The following is an 18417-nucleotide window of genomic DNA, read 5'->3' on the forward strand; positions in this document are numbered from 1 at the left end:
TTCTTTTTCCTATTTAATTTACCTAACCACTGATGGGACTGGTCCTACTCTATAGAATAGCCAGGGGCAAATACTTCTACTTTGAAAGAGCCTTGTCACCTGCAAGATGGAGCAACTTCCTTTCTTGAGGGTAAATCCACCTCACATTATCTTCTTATATTTCCACCCTTTCTTCTGTTACTGAGTCCCTGTCCAATGCAAAAACTTGAGTCCTACGAACTAGATACTATGACCATGTGCATAAACTAATGTGTGGCACCTGTCCTCAAGGTATTTATAATACAATGAGAAGAATCACTGAGTAGTTAAAATTGCTGATGGGTTTAATGTCTTTCTGACCACCATGTTTTAGTGTCCTATCTGAATAGCCCCTATTATCCATCTTTGCCTACAAAGCAGAAATGATTGACATTTTTGTCCAGTTAATCATTAGGTCTTTCTTGGCCCAGGTTACCTGCTCCTAATATTTCTGAGCAAGGATTTCCTTCGCTGAATCTGCTCTCAATCATCTCTAGTGGTGTGACTGTCCAGTATCCCATCACCATATATGTACAGTATCAAAGTTATTTTGATAATTTTAATAAGGTTAACCTAACTTCACTTAAATTCTAGATTCTAGAGGAATGAGAGTCAAAATTTTTCATATGAAGAAAAGTAAGGTCATAAAACCAAGGATCCTAGAATTACTGACCAAACTTTAATATGCTTATATTTGAAAGTAAATATTAGCCACCTTTGCACAGGAAGAAGAAAAATGCTATAATATGAAATTAAACCAAAAGCAAAAAGGCATTATTATTCCTGATAGTTTTTAAATAGTGTTCACTTTCTGCAACAGTCAAAACTTTAACTTATTGCCCATCAAAGAAGTCTTAAAGCTATGAGATTTTATGTCATTTATGCCCAGGGGTTGATTGTCCTCTGTGCTATCTTTTCAAGGACTGCTTTTATTTTCTGTTTTAATCTCAATATTATATTTCCATTCCATACATATTCTGAGAGGTCATAAGTCACCAACACCTTTTATGCAAATCAAATAAAAATGTACAGGATGTTTGGTTTTTATTTCTAAAAGTTGATTCACATCTGTTCCTTGCTGCAGTCTGCACATGCAGATGCTTAAAAAGTCCAATTCTTTGGCCTTGGCATCCTAACTCCAGTAAGCATTTTTTTTTCTTTAGAAGGCAGAGGTCACGCTATCCTCCTTTATTGTGTTTAACAGTAAGTAACCAGAGCATAGTGTTCTCTCAGAACCTAGTATTGCTCCTACATTTTGGCATGTATTATGAAGATTTGGTATGTCTTTAGTTATATTAAGGAAGCAACACAAAAGTTTTTTGTTATTGTCCATTTGGACATCTTACTGAATTTCACAGTTCTCATATGCAGATGCTGTAGTACCAACATTTTATTGGTTAATAAATGCTGGTTAATTTTTTTGGTTAATTTGGTTTTATTGGTTAATTAATGCTGTAGCACCAACATTTTATTACTATTTAGGATCTATTCATCAGATTTAAGATACTGTAGCCAAGTTCCCTACCCCTTTTTCTACCCATAATTAATGTTTCTCTATGCTCAAAGTATTTAAAAGGCTTATTTTTAATCCTAACACCTAGAAAATAACTCCTATATAGTGTACCCACAGAATATACAATAAAGTATGGTGGTCAAGAGCATGGTTTTGGGAGACAGATTGACTGCATTGAAAACTTACCACTGTTCTCTACAAAATATGTGACCTTGGGCAAGCCAATCGACCTCTCCAGTTTCTTCCTTGATAGCACCATCTCGCATGTTTATTATTTACATTAACCAAGGTGATGACTATAAAATCACTTAGGGCTTGGTACTTACTAGGTGCTCCATACATAATAACTATACTTGTTACTAATCATAGCCAGGATCATGATCTCAAAACATGATCCCCACGGCTCTCCTTACCACCTAAAGTATCTCCTTTATAATAACTCTTAGTATTAAGACACTGTCTTGAGAAAGGCACTGAACAGTAGTACAACATCACCCAACTAGTTTGGTTATAATAACTGATTTTGCCTCACTTTAAAATGTGGCCACAGTAGCCACCCCCTTCTACACGGTCACGCTGAGTTAATACCTGTGCCTGGAATTGGGCTGCAACCTCAACCACACCTGCCACCTGCCAGCGCCCCTGGACCACGGACCCCTGCAAAGTGAGTGAGCTTCAGACCTTCGTGAAAATGTGTAAGCAGGGTCTGAGCGTTGTGCACACCGAGGAAATGTGCTTCCTGTGGGAGTGGTGGAGAGCATGAGGAGGGGGCGGTAAAATACCACCTTCTACTCATAAAACTCAATCAGAAGACAGTATCAAGGAAGAAAACACAGTAAGAAGGTGGAGGAAAACATAAAGACAGACGAACCATCATGTGAGGAAAGTGATCTAGAAATTGACAATGAAGGTATAATTGAACCAGACACTGATGCCCCTCAAGAAATGAGAAAGGAAAATGTAGAGATAACCAGAGAAATGATGGATCAGGCAAATGATAAAAAAGTGGCTGCCATTGATGCCCTAAATGATGGTGAACTACAGAAAGCCATTGACTTATTCACAAATGCCATCAAACTGATCCTCGCTTAGCCATTTTGTACGCCAAGAGGGCCAGCATCTTCATCAAATTACAGAAGCCAAATGCTGCCATTCAAGACTGTGACAGAGCTATTGAAATAAATCCTGACTCACCAATTCAGCTCAGCCTTACAAGTGGCGGGGGAAAGCACACAGACTTCTGGGTCATTGGGAAGAAGCAGCACATGATCTTGCCCTTGCTTGTAAACTGGATTGTGTTGAAGATGCTAGTGCAATGCTGAAAGAAGTTCAACCCAGTGCCCAGAAAATTGCTGAACATGGAAGGAAGTATAAATGAAAACGTGAAGAGTGAGAGGTCAAAGAAAGAATAGAAAGGGTTAAGAAGGCCCAGGAAGAACATGAAAGAGCCCAGAGGGAGGAAGAAGCCAGAGGGCAATCAGGAGCTCAGTATGGCTCTTTGCCAGGTTTTCCCAGGTGGCTTTGGGCGGGGGATGCCTAGTAATTTTCCTAGAGGAATGCCTGGAATGGCAGGAGTGCCTGGGCTCAATGAAATTCTTAGTGACCCAGAGGTTCTTGCAGCCATGCAGGATCCAGAAGTTATGGTGGCCTTCCAGGATGTAGCCCAGAACCCAGCAAATATGTCAAAATATCAGAGCAACCCAAAGGTTATGAATCTCATCAGTAAATTGTCAGCTAAATTTGGAGGTCAAGCATAATGCCCTTCTGACAAATAAAGCCCTTGCTGAAGGAAAAGCAACTTCGATGTCACAATAATACAATGGATGTCACAATAATACAAACCAGTGTACCTCTGACCTTCTCAAGAAGAAAGCTGGGGTGCTGTGAAGAGAAACCCTACCCCTCTGCCCCGCATGCAACTGAAACATTCTACAGTGGTTTGCCATTAGGGTATTCATTCAGATAATGTTTTCCTACTAGGAATTACAAACTTTAAACACTTTTTAAACCTTAAAAATATTTAAAAACATTAAAAGGGTGTGTTAGTCCCTACATTTTTCTTTACTAATCATTTCAGTTTTTTTCCCTTTGGATTATTTGGGCAAGGAAGCTACTTCAGTGTGGAAGGTTTATTATTGCCCAGTTTGAGTGAAATAAAGGTTTATTAACGAGAGGCAAATATAACATTTAAATAGATGAAGTTTGAGTTGGAGATATGGTTACTGAGGTATTTTGACTTGTCTTTCTCAAGGTTTTATTTTTTAAACATGATTTATTTGGATAGAACCATTGGGACCACCAATATTGCAGTAGGACCTGGGTAGGGACCAGAAGTGCTTGGCAGGGCAGCAACCTTACTCCTTTTAAGGGTCCTGCGCACCCTTGTGCAGATGCATTTAAATCTTACACTGTGTTGAAGGGATGGTTTTTATAATGCTTCAGTAGCGTTGGATTCCTTTGCTGTGTTCCTGTCTGATACAGAAAATAAATGTTTTGCATTATTTCCACATAAAATAAATAAAATAAATAAAAAAAAACAAAAATAAATAAATAAATAAATAAATAAATAAAATAAAATAAAATAAATAAAATAAAAATGTGTGGCCACAGAATCGTGAAAATAAAAAGCACAGAAACATTTCTGATTAAGAGATGAAGTTGAAGGATATTGAAAATTGAGAACATGGAGTCATGTTAACATTAATAGATGTTATTATTTTCATGATGTAGATAAGTTCAAAGGATTATCTACCAAATTGCCATAAGCAGTAAAATTTGGATGATATATGCCCCCAAATGAGAAATACTTAACTGTAATCCTGGCTCAGTGTAATACTTGCAGTATAACCCGAGGATGGGGAAACAGCCTGAGTAGCACTGTAAAAAGTCAATAGCATAGCTTTTCCTGTGCAGGGTTTTAGGAAACCACACATATGAAAGTACAAGACTGTGGAAATGTGTAAGATAGTGCATGACATATTGTGCTTGTTCAACAAGTGCCAGTTTCCATCTAACACTAAACTCCATACTCTTCTTGCTATCCCATGGGAAGACACACCATTACTGAATCATTTGTACTTCTAAGTTGAATAAAGAGCTGGTCTTCTTGCTTTCTCCCCTAAATCTGGGACTTTTTTCCTTTCTCTGTTTATCCATTCATTCATCTGTCCTACTCATTCTTCATCCACTTATGAATGTCCTGTTTACAAAACTGCATTACATTCCTCTTTCTTCAGCTTTTTCTTTTCAGTCAAAATACCTAGCAGTTAAAAAAAGTTTTTTGAAAAAAATAACAAAATAATTAAAAAGTGGCTGTGGGCATAAAGATTGATTTTCAAAGTCTGGGGCTTCTAATTACTACCAGAATGTTTGGCTGCTACTACACACTCCCTAGAGAAAGCTGGCTCTTCTTGAAAATGTTAGAACAGTCAACCCACCAATCGATTCTAAAATGCTTTATGCATTTATGAAATATAATCCAACTAAAGTGGCATATGTAATAGATAGGACTGGTTAGACTGTAAGAGCAGATACCTAAGTTTCAACAGCTTAAAACAGTAGACATACTTGGGCAGGTATTCTGGGGAGCAGAAAAATTCTACTCCTAGTGGTTATTAAGGATGGAGAGCAGTTCGTGCCCACCCAGAAATGCCAAAAACAAACAACAAAACAAAACAAAACAAAAAAAAGGATGGACAGGTGCCATCTTGTTGTTCCACCATCCCACAGAGCCATGTCATAATGAATATCCAGCCAGAGAAATAGCAAGTCGCAATCATGGAGGAGTCACACAATATTTCACCATAGCCTTGGTCTAACAGTAAGCACATCCCATTTGCTCATAATGATTGGCAAGACATAGTCATAGACACACGTAGCTACAAGGGAGGTGCCTAGTGCCAATTTACTGGAGGATAAAGCAGGATGGACTTCAGTGAACAGTGAGCGATCACTGCCACGCGTATCAAAGAGAAGCTATAGTTCAACTGTATTTTTATTTACTCTAAAACAACAACTTGTTAGTCTGCTGATACTTATCCCATTTTGCTGAAGAATCCCTCAAGGAATAGTAATTTATTTTGCCTCTTCACCAATGGATAACATGTTATTTGGCAGTGTGGGTGGCATTAGTTGTAGAAGGGGGATGATCTTTCTTAATGTAATTTTAAATAACAGACCCAATTTAGTGCAGCACCAGCAAAGTATTCAATTAAAAACACATTATTAAAATAAAAATTAATGTTCTGTTGCCGAACTGCTTGGCTGAATGCACCAATTAAAAGTTTTCTTATCTTCCTGACCTCTTCTCCAATCTCTTTGGGAAAGAGAAAAGACATACACATAAACACACACAACTTTCCGACCAAATAAATTGAGGTTAATGATGAACTCTGTCCCTGAAATACTATAATCTTAATATTACCTACAGCATTTGACACATGTTGTATGGCAAATAATTGTTTAAAAAAACACATAATACAAATCCCCAGAAGAAATCCTCACACAGGTAGCACTTATTTTGGCTTAAGAGCTCTGTGGATTGAGGCGTATGCTCGCCTAGGCCTGCAGGTCACCTGAGCCTTCCACAGTGCCTGCTTCCCAAAGGCTTTGTCCTTCCATTTCTGGATCTTTCTCATCTGCAAGGAGTACCCACATGCTCAAGAGGGATGGCTAGAACCTGATCCTGAGGTGGTCATCTACTGGTCCCAGTGTTAGGCATCCTTCCTAGGGCTGCAGACCTTAATGCACAGATGATCCAGGAGCCGGTCGATTGGCTTGTCCGTATAGAACATGAGAATGAGCTCCATAATTGGACTCAGGTCCAGCTACTTGACTCTCTTCTCAGTGAAGCCTAGCTGGGAGGACTCCAGAATCATCCGGTCCTCTGAGGGCTATTTGAGTACAGAGTCCTCCATGGAACTCAAGTGGGCCTGCGATGTCGTCCTTCAGCTATGCATGATGCATCCTCGAGACTGTGCAGGCATCATGGGGAAGCAGTAATTAAGGGTCTGTTGCATTTTCTCCTATATAGACATTCTCTTCTTCACTTTTTGCTTGCAGGATATTTCATATCTAGGGTCCGCTGATACCACCTGCATATAAATTTGCTCTACCAAATTCCCTTTCACCTCTTGGGAACACTACTAGAGTGTGTGTTTTAGCATTCCTCCACCTTCAGGCAGTTTCTTTCTCCTCAAGATCTATTTGTGGATGAAGGAAATCTAGGATTTTGTGAAGCAACAAGTTTTTCAGGTAGATCCAGCTCCCATTTCCCTTCTTCCTTTAATCTTTTATCTTGCAGTGAGTTAACCTTTCTATTCTAGTGGAACACTCTGTCAAGCTCATCTGTAAAGGTTTATATTCAGACGAACAGTGATTGTACCCTCAGTGTTGTACAGCACTGAGAATACACAGACGATCACGGCAATTGCTGTGGAGTTGCAAACCAGTTTTCTCATTTGTGTGTATTTGCACATGCTGATTGATACACGTTTTGTGAATGCACTGAAGTCAAGTCTCCCTTGCTTTCCAAGAACTCTAGGCCCTCCAAAAAACCAAATGGCCAGAGTGATACCTCTTTGAACTAGATTTAAAATGCGGCAAGTGGAGTCATAACCTCAATTTCTAAATTAATCCTATATGATATGCTTTGTGATGGGGAATCAGGAGGTGAGAAGACGTTAAAATTTTTTAAAACGGCAGATGCAGACAGCTATCAGGAATGGTCTCTTGTCACATCACAGTTTAGAAATTAAAATCCATAGGTTCATAGGAAATTTTGTCTGGAAAGAGCCAATGATATTACACATAAACACAGGTGCGTACACAAACATACACACCATGTGTACAAACCCAACATATACACACCTGGATACAAAGACACCTAAGTACTAAAACACAGTGTGCATCTATATAGTCCAATTAGAAAGAAACTGGGACAAAAACTAGATGAAGAGGTCGTCATGGGTAATCTAGAGGCTGTATTCTGAAGCTCCTTCATTTTTCCAGACTTAAAACTGGGCAGATGTCTCCTGGACAGTAATTTTCATTGAAGCCACAGCCTAGAGAACATAGTCTTTCATTCTAGGAAACTTCCACATGTGGTGCAGAAGTAGCATTCTGTTACAGGTAGCTGCTGTGCCACCAGAGGCCAGGAATGCTTCCTGGTAAGTCTCCCTGGCACCACAGGACACCTTTCAGTCCCTAAACAAACCTACCCAGCCTGGACCAATGGTTTCAACAGCATTCCGTTTCTCTATTTGCCCATTTGTAAAGAGTTAAAGTATACCTCTCTCAGGGGGTGGCTCGATGATGTAACTCAACATTGAATTGCCTTAAGTGAATGCACCTTCCTCCTAATACTTATTGAAATATAAAAAGAAAAACTCCGTATAAAGGTTTTATTTATGAAGAGTTTATTTTTGAATATGGTTTCTATCAGACTGTGGATAAACAATGACTCTTGAAAAAAAAAAAAAAGAGCTGTATGAACAGATTGCTCTCCCAGTGGGAATGAACTCCAAATATCAGGGAGAGGGATGACCTAGAATCTTGAAAAGCTGAAACATTCCCAGGAGGAGGCAACCTCTCAGGTATTTTTCTTCTAGTCTTTGCATAGCTTCTCATCCCTGAGAAGTGCACAGTAATGAAATAGGTCAGCATGTGGAGAGATATTAAAGAGGTGTTATCTGCCCTGTGAATCATGTCATTCACTGCTTTATGTTCCCCTAGAAATGGAGGAGAAGCAAGAACTCATTAGAGCAAATCAGGCCCAAATTTACAAGCATGTTTTGACTCTCTTGTGATGGATTCAGCCTGGAGCTCTGCTTTAGGTTGGCAGGATGATAGAGGTCAGGGCTGTGGAATGGCAAAGGGGAATCAGCATGCACCTGCTCTTTTTTAAATATTGTTTATAATTCACCCATGCTTCAGATGTCTGTCTTTTCATTACACATAATATTGGGTAAGTGTTGTCTGGGATAAAATCAAGCCCGAGTTGCAGGTACTGCTTTCAGGGAGCTGGCAGGCAGGAAGGGACAAGGAGAAATGTTAATGTTCACATTTAATTTGAAGGCGTATGTGAGTTATAGTTGTGTATATATCTGACTCAGCCTCTGACATTTATCCAAGGGCTTGCTATATGAGGCACAGTACATGGATTATCTCATTTCATTCTCACAAAAATCCAATGAAATGATTATATACTTGGTTCCATTTTGCAGATAAGGAAGCTAAAGTAATGAGCTAAGGTCACATACATTCTGCATGTAATCGCTTCAAACTTTTATGTGTTTTGGGCACAGTTGTCAGAGAAACCTTCTTAATGCTGCTTTGATCTGTATTTCACTCCTTATTGACTTTTCCCAGTGATTCCCACTGTCTACATAATAAAGCTGTGACGGATTGGAGACCCTAGGATCAGAGCCCTATCTGTTGCTTTTACCTCTACTCTAACAGGAACCAGCTGTTTTTGCCTTTCTCTTGCTGTTTCTTCACATAAATTAAACTTTCCAGTGTCTGAGCTTGCTCTCACCTTGTGAGTTCCTTACCTTCTGGGTACTTGGGATCTAATTTTCCCCTGACACAGGGAAGAAAGGTCAGTCAGCATGGCTGTGTCTCTGCCATGGCACTTACCGTTTGTTCAGCTTTTATACTGGGCTGTCCTCCTCTGACATCTGTACCTGAACCAGTTGTCTACAAGCCATCTTTCCAAGTTGGCTGCCCCTATTCGTTTTCTAGGGGCACCATAACAAGGTACCACAAACTGAGTGGCTTAAACAACAGCAATATATTATCTTACAGATTTGGAGGCTAGAATTATGAGATCAATCAGCAGGGTTGGTTCCTTCTAATGGCTGTAAGGGAGAAGCTGCCCCATGCTTCTCCCATAGCTTCTGGTGATTTGCTGGAAGTCTCTGGCATTCCTTGACTTGTGGAAGCATCACCTCAATCACATGAGGATACCCTTGTGTGTACATGTGAATCAAATCCCCACTTTTTATAAGGATACCTGTGTAGAAGAGCTGAAAACAATGACTCTGTCTCTGACTCTCCATCTTGTTCATGCCTAAAGAATGACTTTCCTTGTAGCTGCATGTTCCAGGCTCCTAGGAGGTTAATGTATGCCTGAATCTGAATGTAGGATGGCTTGTTCTGATCTTCCCTAAAGTGGCACACAGAAGGCTGTACTTTAGATAAGCTGCACAGAAGGCCCCATTTAGATACCAGTAGAGAGCCTCTGGCTCACAGATGGTGCCACTTTAGATAACTACCCTTTGACCTTGCTATCATGCAGCTCGTTCTATAAAAGCTGGGGATTAATGTCTGGACTGGGAGAGAATGGGGTAGAAAGGAACTATGCAGTTGCCATGAATAGTCCTCTGCTCAGTTCTCCCTGTGAGTAAGTTACCCTGAATAAAACTCTGTAAATGGTATAGAGTGGCTTGTGTCATTTTTCAGTCTCAAAGTGCCTTCTTGGTCTGGAGTATACTTTCCTGTCCCTCCTCTACCCTCTAACATCTGTCATGTTGGATTAGGGTGATGACCTCATCCAACTAATTATATCTGCAAGGACCCTATTCACAAATAAGGTTATATCTAAAGTACTAGGGGTTAGACCTTGAACATACAAATTTGGGCGGGGGGACACATTTCTACTCATAATACTGGCTGTTATGGCTCCCTTTGATTTACTCTGCAACTACTGAGTCCTACATTTTTATACATTGCTTGCAACATCTGGTAAACTCTGAATCACGATAGGCATTTGGAAGATGAAAGCACTTAGAAAAAGTGTGAGTCAAGTCTGATAGTCCCCATCCAAGCAACTGCTTCACAACTCAAAGCTCAGTAGAAAACAGAGAGCATTTTAAGCCACAATTATTGGGGAAGGGGTGCTTTGCAAAATTATTTTTTGTTGTGGTGGTGGGGTTTTTTGGCATCTTAATTATGAACTTGATGCATTGGGCCCTATAACTGTCTGCAGAGTTATAGCTTAATCATATATGATGAAGTATGGCTCAATAGTAGAGCTGGAACCAAGGAAAATGTCATTAAATCTTTCCAAATGTCATCAAGACAGTTTTTTTTGGATCAAATTAGATGGATTAAATGTTTCCTTCCTGCATCTGGAACAAAAGTGCAAATATAGCTTATCAGCGTCTCTTTGAATTACCATGTAATTCTACAAACACATCACTTTACCCATGTAACCCATCATAGGGCATTCACAATAACATTAGGACTTCGTAGTGACTACAAATTTGGCCTGTTAAACCAATGAGATATTTTTAGCTTTTGGCGGATGTCATTGTGACTGTGTGTAAGAATTGCTTTGTCCTTCTACATTTCAAACCATTTTAAAGGTTAAATAGAGACAGACCTATTTTTGAGCCAAGGTTCAGAAAACATTTTAAAAGATTGTTTTGAAAAAAAAAAAAAGATTGTTTTGAGGTTTTGTATCTAAGTTGTACAAATGTGCTCTGATCCTTATTCCAAAAGGAAATCCATTCAGTACTTACTAGCAATTAAAAAGAAAGAGAATATTTTAAAATGCCAAAGGAATAAAAAACAGAGGAAAGAATGAGAGTTTTGTCTTTAGAGTAAGTATGTTCAGATTAGAAAGTAAAAGTTAAAAGTTTGTAGGTAATTGGTAGAGAATAAGGACTAAGTAGCCTTTTAACTACTTCTTAAATTCTAACCTTTTCTATTTATTTCCCTGCTCTGTTACTTGCTATCAAACTATGGAAAATACTTGAACTTTTAGGAGAGCCAACTCAAGCCAATCCCTCATTCACCTGTAGAAACTCACTAAAATTGTTGGTTAAAATCCTAAAAAGAACTAGCTAACTTGTTTTGAACATAATATAATATTCAAAATATATTTTGAAAATTGCCAGTATCTTGGATTTAGACCCCATTTTCCCCCCATGAGTACCAGTTGTTTTATTCAGAGCTGCCCAATACTTTATTAAATTTAGCTGAAGTTGGTCTACAGTGCAGTTTGGGAGATTTTGACATTTGCTGTCAGAGATTTAAGGTGTCACTATGACAGGGACATGAAAAGTTGGCAACACAGACAGAAATAGGCAGTGGCTTTTAAGCTTTTGTGTCAAAAGAAACCAGGCTAATAATATTGGAATATAATGGGTATGAGAAGAGGATTAGGAGAAAGGAGCTCATAGCATAAGTATATAAGGACACCATGGAAAAATGACAAAGAGCACAGGAATCTCCACAGAACAAGACAGGATGCAAGTCTTAGAGGAATACATAAAGGAGATAGCATGGGACTTTATGGAAAAATGGCTGAGACTGTTATAATTTTAAAACTTTTCATACATTCAATTAATAATGAAAAGATTAGGGTGTCTGGGTGGCTCAGTAGGTTAAGCATCTGCCTTCAGCTCAGGTCAAGATCCCTGGACCCTGGGATTGATCAAATTCCCCATTGGGCTCCCTGCTCAGCAAGGAATCTGCTCCTCCCTCTCCCTCCTCCTCTAAATTTCCTCCTGCTTGTGCTCTCTCTCGCTCATGCTCTCAAATAAATAAAATATTTGGGGAAAAAATGAAAAGATTAGAGGACTGTTTACAATTATAGGAAAGTAATTAAGTAGTATATGTCTCCCAAGGGGCAAAGAGTCTTTTTAGAATATAGAGAGATGGGCTGCTTAGAGGTCATTTAAAGCTTTTCAATCACAGAAGAGAAGGGAGAAAACAAGGAAAAATTCGGGATTGGTAAATGCCAAGAGAAAGATGAAGAAAAGGAGATAAAAATTTCCCAAAGGCATGTTTTAGTCAGGGAAAAAGGTCATTTTCTTAAGCAACTTTTCATAACTTTGTACTACAATTCAGGATTTTTAAAATAATTGTTAATTATTGAAGATTCTTTGGGGCAGGTTTTGTGTCCTTTCTACCAAATTTTATTATCTTGTATTATATTTTGTACTAAATATTTAATAAGTCAAGTTCTTTAATATTGATTTTTTCTTAGATTTCTCACCTATAAATGTAGACAATACTAATAACTAGCTCTTAGTGTTGATGGAATGGGTTGTTAAAGAAGCTTCAACACAATAAATACTCATTGAGGAATAGGAATAGCTGTTACTCTCTGTTACAATGAAATAACTTTTATATGAATTAAATAAACAAAACATATTGCCTCCATGTTCCAAACTGAATGTATGTGTGTGTGTGTGTGTGTTGGCATCATTTGTATTTTGGGTTTTCTGAGGATGCAATGAAAACATTTTAAATCTGTACTTTAAAATTTTTATGCAGTATCTTGTCTAAAAATGATTTTCTAACTGTCATCTTTTGTGTATGTTAAAGGCTATTTTAGAATGCAGTTTATATAAAAGTAGTTTGAAAAGGCCTCTGTAGGAATATGATTCTAAGAAATGTAAGGCAATAGACACACATGTCCACATGCAGGTGCTCATGCACACACACAGAGCAGAAACTATTTAGTAAAATATCTCACCACTAGAAAAATCTTTTTACCTTTAAATATTTTTTAATCTATTTTTAAAACATCTATTTGAACAGTGGGAAAAATCCACTTTTTCGATTGGCAAAGGCAGTCATGTTTGTTGTGCCAAAACAGTTTGAAATAGAATTTTTGATTCTGAGCTTCTCTAAGATAAGGATTAGGTGTTACTCATCTAGCATACTCCCTGGCTCATAGTAGGCACTAAATACATATTTATAAATCAATGAATGAACCAATCAATACATGAACAGAAGAATTAAAAGCAAAAAGCTAAAAGTAGAGAACCACAAAAAGAACAGAGCAGTGACCAGACATATCCTAATTTTCCCCCAGTTGTTTTTCTGTTTAGTACTTTGACAGGGAGATCCTGGAGAGATACATTTTTAGAATGCTGAGAAACTGTTTCTTAAGCAAGAAGCATATCACTCCGAAGACTGTAGTGATAGTTGTCAGTTTAGAAGCTTCATCTGCTTTCATAACCTGAATCAAGAGGCACTGAAAAGCAAATCTAAGCCCACACTCACAGACCAAATCAAAAGGTTGTAAGAGGACTTAAAAAAACAAAAATAATAATAATAATTATCTAAAAAATATTAGACTATATATTTAAAAATATAGACTATATATGTGAATCTTAGAATATAAACCCCAGAATGGCAAGGACATTCTTCATCTTTCTGTTCTTGGCACCTACATAGAATCTTGCATGTTTCTTTTATTTTTGTCCTTTACATATTTGTTTATTTTTGCTTCAGTAAGTTTTTGTGGAATGAGTTAATGAATAAGTTAATGACATTGCAAAAAAGTTAAGGAGTTATGAGTGTGGGCTGATAGAAAAAAGGATTGATATAAGTACATTGAAGACTGTGTGCATGAGAAGAAAGGGAAGGCATTAGACGAATATGAAGAAAGAATGAAAAGAAGAGGTTATGGATTCCAAGAGAAAGTGAGCAGCATGGGGTGTGGAAAAGGGGTAAAGGTTTGGCCATATTGAGGCTTATTTTTTCTAACCAAAAAGTATTTAAGCAATTTGGGAGAAAGGCAAAATTTAAAAATCCGAATGAAAGCAAGTTATATATTATGTTCCTCTGCAGACCTCATAAAAGAGCAATTTACTCTTGTATGTTCTCTAAATGTTTGTTAGAGAGAATGTTTTATGGGCGTACAGATTTTAGATTCTGTTCCATCTCTGAATCTTAACTAATCCACTTAAAAAACAAGATCGCTTTGTGCACCTGGCAAACTAAAAAGGCTTTTCTACAATGGGAGTCTTTTGAGTTGGAGACCTGAGTTCTGGGTTGGTCATTCTCAAAATTAACATGACTCGAAAGGCCATTTGAAGAAAGCAATTAGAATTCCAATAAAGTCCAGACCAGTCAGATCTCAGTTTCTCTAAACTCTCAGCTTAACTCACTAGAAATGGCTCAGTGGCAATGCCACACACTGGAAGTGATGGTTACCACACTATGGTCAAGAACTTGGGGTCTCTTTCCAGGATGCAGTTTTCTCCTCAAGTTTACAGCTTCATGGTAAATAGATGATATCATCATGTAATAAGAATAAAAACCAATAAAGATGTAGGGCTTAAGACGATATTGGGCCAACACTTTCATTTTGCAGTTGAGTATAGTAAGGATAAATGTCTTACTCAAGGTCACAAAGCTAGTTGAGGACAAAACGTGCATAAAACTCAGGACTCTTGATTTCTTTCTGTAGCACACTTTCACTGTATTATGTACATAAAAATAGTTGATTATATGGACAATAAAGAGAAGGATGTATTTGAGGTAAGTCCTTGAATAGCCTAAAGTAGGCCATTTATTGGATATTCTAATTTTATGAGAACAGACTTGATGGGGGAACACAGGGCTAGCTGAGGACAAGGCACGAGCCTGGGGCAGCACATTGACAAGTCCTTGAAACAGGCAGAGGGACATTCCTCTATGGACTCAACTGCCTCGATGTTCATACTTTGCTAAGGGCAAAAGGCAATCTTAGCCCAACCCCAGGAACCTATAAACCTACTTTAACATATAACAATTCCTTTAGAAATTTCCCTTTATCTCTAAACCCCCAAGATACATGTTGGCAATCATCCCCAAGCACATGGCCCACCAATACACATCTGAAGGGTCTCATGACTCAGGTTTTATTAGACGGTAATAAGTGACCTTTTCCCAACAATAGCCAGACCCCTCAAGGTCCTGGAAACCTTGCTTCCAAAATTCCTTAGAGAGTGTGCTATCCCCAAACCCCTCCCAACTGCCAGGTATATCATCAACCACCCTTTGCAGGTCAGGGGCAGCGGCTCTTCCTGCCCACGGGTCCTGTCCCTGGGCTTTAATAAGACCACCATTTTGCACCAAAGACATTTCAAGAATTCTTTCTTGGTCATCAGCTCCGAACCTCATCTATATTCCAAAACTTCATCAGACTTGATCATCACTATCTCCAATGAGTTGTACAGAATCTGGCACTGGTCAATATATATACATTGAGATGTAATTTATATATAATAATTTTGTATAGATCTTAAGCATTTGGCTTAATAAATTTTAACTTTTATTTAATGATGTACAGAATTTAACTATGTACAGAATACAAATATTCTGTATATGAGCCCTGTGTCGGATATATAGATTATGAAAACTTTTTCCCAGTCTGTGTCTTGCCTATTCTTTTTCTTAATAATGTCATCTACACTACCCCAGAAAATTCCCTCTTGTCATTTTATGGCCAATCGCCCCTTCATTTTCTCTACCCACAGAAGTGACCACTTTCTGATTTCTATCACCATAGATTAGTTTTATCTATTCTTGGAAATAATATAAATAAAGTAATGAGTCATGTTTTTGTGGCTGGTTTTTCACTCCTCATAATGTTTTTGAAGTTTATTTATGTTTTTGCCTATATCAGTAATTTCTCTTTTTATATAGTAGCATTTTATTGCCTGAATAATGCATTTTGCTTATTCATTCTGTTGTCATATATTTGTGTAATTATGAATATGAAAGTTGCTATGAAGATTATTTTACAGGTTTTCTTGGACTTTTTTTGGACATTCTGAATACATTTGCATGCACTTGTTAGCCATTTGTATTTCTTTGTGATGTATTCAAGTCATTAACCATTTTGTAATTGGTCCTTTAACTTTCTTTAAAAGATTGTTTTGGCTATTATATTTTATTTATTTATTTATTATTTATTTATTTAAAAGATTTCATTTACTTATTCAATGAGAGAGGCAGAGACATAGGCAGAGGGAGAAGCAGGCTCGCTGCCAGGAACCTGATGTGGGACTCGATCCCAGGACTCTGGGATCAGGCTCTGAGCCGAAGCCAGATGCTTAATCACTGAACCACCAGGCATCCCTATTTTGGCTATTCTTTTTTTTTTAAGATTTTATTTATTTATTCATGAGAGACACAGAGAGAGAGAGAGAGAGAGAGAGAGAGGCAGAGACACAGGCAGAGGGAGAACTATTTTGGCTATTTTAAATCCTCCTTATTTCTACTCAAATTTTAGGATCATTGTGTCAATATCTACCAATAGCCTGTTGGAAATTTGATAGATAATTACATCTATAGATTAAGAGAGAAAACATATCCTTAAAATATTAAATTTTGTCATTGAGCGTAAGCCTAGCTGTTCATTTATTTGAGTCTTTTAAATTTCTCATGTTTTATAGTTTCAGTGTGGACAGCTTGCATATTTTTTAGTAGATTGTTCATATATTCAATATTTTTAATGATATTATAAACAATTTTACTTTTTTTTCAAGTGTTTGTTTGCTTGTATAAAGAAACATTCCATTTTTTTGCGTGTGAATTTGAATTCTGCAGTTTCACTGAATTTTAGTCCTAGTCTTTTTTGTAGAGTCTATGAAGGTTTTCTGTATATACAATTACTTTACCTGCAAATAGCACAGTTTTAATTCTTCTTTTAGATTGTTAGGCTTTTACATTTATTTTCCCTGCACCATTGTACAGAAGGGAAACTCCAGGAAAATATAAAATAGAAATGATGAGAGAGATCATTGTTCTTTGGGAAAGTATTAGGAAACCCATATTTCTATATCTATTGAGATGATGATATGGGACTTTTTGTTGTTGTTTTCTCTTTATTCTGTTATTATGAATAATATATAGATATATATTATATATGTTTTAATATATTAATGTTTAATATTTTTATATAAGTATATAATACATAAATATGTATTTTTTAATGTTGAACCACTTTTGCATACCTAGGATAAAATCCATCTGTTCATGATGCATCACTGTGTGTGAGTCTGCTTGCTGTACTCAGTTTGTTTCTATGTTTTTAAGATTTTGCGTCTATGAACATAATAGGTATTGGTTATAATTTTCTTCTCATATTTGCCAAGTTTCAGTATCAGACCATATTAGTTGAATAGTGTCTCTTCCTCTTTCCATTTTTGGAAGAACTTATGTAGAATTGGCACTATACCTTACTTAAATACTTGATAAAATTTCAGTGAAGCCATTTGAGCCTGGAATAACTTTGGGGAAAGTTCTTTATTATGAACTCCATTTATTTCATAGTCATGAGACTAGTTAGAATCATGATTTCTTATTACATCAGTTTAAATAAGTGTATTGTTCAAGGAATGTGCCCATTTCATCAAACGTGTAAAATTTACTAGCATAAAGTTTTTTTTAAGCCTTTTTTGCACAGTGTCTAGTAATGTCCTCTTTTCATTCTTGATATAATTTTATTTTCTCTTTTTTCTTGATAAATCTTACTAAAACTCGTTAGGTTTATTAATTTTTTTTAATGATTTCACTTCCAACGTTTGGATTATCTGCTGTTTGTTTTATATTTTGCTGATTTATAATTTCTTTTTTTTTTTTTCCCTAGGGGAAAGATTTTCTATTTTATTTTATTTTTTTATTTTTTTATTTTTTATTTTTTTTTTACAGTTTTATTTTTTTTATTGGTGTTCAATTTACTAACATACAGAATAACACCCAGTGCCCATCACCCATTCACTCCCACCCCCTGCCCTCCTCCCCTTCCAACACCCCTAGTTCGTTTCCCAGAGTTAGCAGTCTTTACGTTCTGTCTCCCTTTCTGATATTTCCCACACATTTCTTCTCCCTTCCCTTATTTTCCCTTTCACTATTATTTATATTCCCCAAATGAATGAGAACATATACTGTTTGTCCTTCTCCGACTGACTTACTTCACTCAGCATAATACCCTCCAGTTCCATCCACGTTGAAGCAAATGGTGGGTATTTGTCATTTCTAATAGCTGAGTAATATTCCATTGTATACATAAACCACATCTTCTTTATCCATTCATCTTTCGTTGGACACCGAGGCTCCTTCCACAGTTTGGCTATCGTGGCCATTGCTGCTAGAAA

The 18417-nt window shown here is 37.2% G+C and overlaps 1 long non-coding RNA gene and 1 pseudogene across 1 annotated transcript in view; one reads left to right on the top strand and one right to left on the bottom strand.

Moving 5' to 3' along the window:
* Nucleotides 1-18417, bottom strand: part of LOC140624927 (uncharacterized) — a 50941-nt gene that overhangs the window by 24978 nt on the left and 7546 nt on the right. The window lies entirely within an intron of this gene.
* Nucleotides 107-3321, top strand: LOC140624741 (hsc70-interacting protein-like; annotated as a pseudogene).

This window comes from Canis lupus, chromosome 35 (genome assembly GCF_048164855.1).
Source record: "Canis lupus baileyi chromosome 35, mCanLup2.hap1, whole genome shotgun sequence".
NCBI classification, from domain to species: Eukaryota; Metazoa; Chordata; class Mammalia; order Carnivora; family Canidae; genus Canis; species Canis lupus.